This window comes from Loa loa (genome assembly GCF_000183805.2).
Source record: "Loa loa unplaced genomic scaffold supercont3.177, whole genome shotgun sequence".
NCBI classification, from domain to species: Eukaryota; Metazoa; Nematoda; class Chromadorea; order Rhabditida; family Onchocercidae; genus Loa; species Loa loa.
Window position 1 is genome coordinate 21,295 of NW_018108357.1, and position 2,372 is coordinate 23,666.

A 2,372-nucleotide genomic window follows, 5' to 3' on the forward strand; every position below is an offset into this window, starting at 1 on the left:
TTCACATTTTAGAGGAAAAAGATGAACATATTCATGTCGTTTTTCTCTTATTCACCAGTCACTTGAAGGAATCAAATTTTCCTCATCCTCTCTTTCCTGAAAGTACTCCGAAATTTAATGATGAAAAGATAGGCTTGTCATGAATTCGTCTTTTCAATTATTTCTTCTTTTTTTTTTCTAAATTTGTTCATTACAATAACAGCTTTGCTCTACCGTATAGTTAAATGATCGTATTAGTAATTGAAAAAAAAGGAAAAAGAAAACAAACATACAACAATCTCAGATGATTCTGAATTATTCCTAATCTTACTTTTATCAATTAATTCATTTATTTAATCCGATTTAAAATAGCTGAGAAAAATTGACGAATTCATAATCTTTTACTCTGTTTATTAATTCATTGAATATCAACATTCAAAATTATCTCTCCAACAAATTTTATTTTATATCTTGTTACGATAGCAATGCTTCAATTATTTATTCTTTATTTTATTTACAATTAGTATAATTATTAAAATATAAATAATACAAATGAAAACTTTTTTTTCGAAAATTTATTGTAACTTACTGTGCTTGAAATCCAATATAATTGTTGCAGTTATGCCATAAGTATCATAAGTAGGAGAGAAGGCAAAATAAGGTTTATTAAATCTTTAAACAATTAACAAATGCGTATTACTGAGGGAGCTAGAATTCTAACTTAGCTTACATGATGAGCCTATCTTAGGCTGTCTTTCGTATTGATCTATTATCTATCCATTTTGTTTGTGACAAAAGTGACAATGTCAATGTCTTTCCCCTTTTTGTTTTCATATATATTGAATGTAATACTATAATATATAGTGTTACATTCGACATAATATTTTATTACTTATATAAAACGAAAATAAAAAAAAACTAAAAATTTAAAAATGGCAAAAAAGAATAGTACAATTTGTGTTACGTATTGTATACATATAATCCTTTACGGATTCGAATATTATTTTGAAGAAAGTTAAAATTCTAACTTAGCTTACATGATATTATAAATGTTAATATTATGAAAGTATTGTAAATGTTAAACCGGAAAGGCATACAATTAGAAATATTATTTTGTCCTTACTTTCCGATTATTATTAGTATTCATTTTTAAATATTTTCTCGTCTTCATGGCAGAATATCCATTATTTAATGTGGAACAAAATCTTGAATAGTAGAAAATACAATTCAACAACCTACTTACGGTAATTTGGTAAATACTTATGGTAATTGCACGTATGGTAATTTCATTTCATGTTAACTGCAGTATCCATCATTTATTCTAATTACTGGGAGGATTATATAATATACTGTCTTAAATACACGGTTACTCCATATGAAAGTGGTTTACTTGGCATTTCAATGTGATTTCGATACTTATTAATATTTTAATTCATCGTATGATATGCTAACAAGGATATGTTCTTTTTTTGTAATTAAGATTAAATCATTAATAATTAATTTTCCATTTATTTATTTTTGATTCATCCTTTATCGAAAATAATTTTATTAAATATAAAAAATTGCTGTTTATAAAAATGTAAAAATGAATAAACATGCAGGAAGTTTTAAAAACTTTCATTTTTTATACTTATTTCTCCCTTTCTCTCTCATTTTGGAATAAATTTGGAAAAGAAATTTCAAATTAACATTTCTTCCTTTTTTTACTTTTTATTTGAAAATCGCACATAAAGGAACAGTGATTTTCCCAATTATCTTCCATACTACAACTTTCCTTCTTTCCTTCCTAAGCTTTTTCTCTCTTACATTGCTGATATTTTCACTATTTGTTTTCTCTTCTTGATTTCTTTCACAATTTTCTGCTTTTTGAAAAATCTGCAAATACTGTAAATTAATCGATTTCTCTCATTTATTCTTCTTTATCTTTTATTTATTTACTTTCTTCAAAAAAAGTTAATCCTCAACTTTTTTACTCAATGAATTTTTGAAAATAAAAAGAAAATTGTAACAAACTTTCCCTCCATACAATCTACATTCAACTAACAATGAATGACGAATTTTTCATTTAATATAAAGTAAACTCGAAAACAATTGCAGTAAAATTTGTCGATAAATTTGCTTAAGAAATTGTTTCAATGATTGATATGAATGTATTAATTATAATTGGAGGAAGAAAAGAAAGAAAGAAAAAGAGAAAGCATTATCATACATATACAGCATGATTCGAGTAATACAAATAAAATCACAAAATGAGATAATTAGTTGTGCCTCTTAACAAGCTTTCTATAATGAAAACGTTTGTGGAAGGTAGTTTAGTTGAAATTCAATAGAGCACAACATACTCTCTCTTCCTCTCTCTCTCTCTCTCCCTCTTCTCTCTCTCTCTTCTCTCT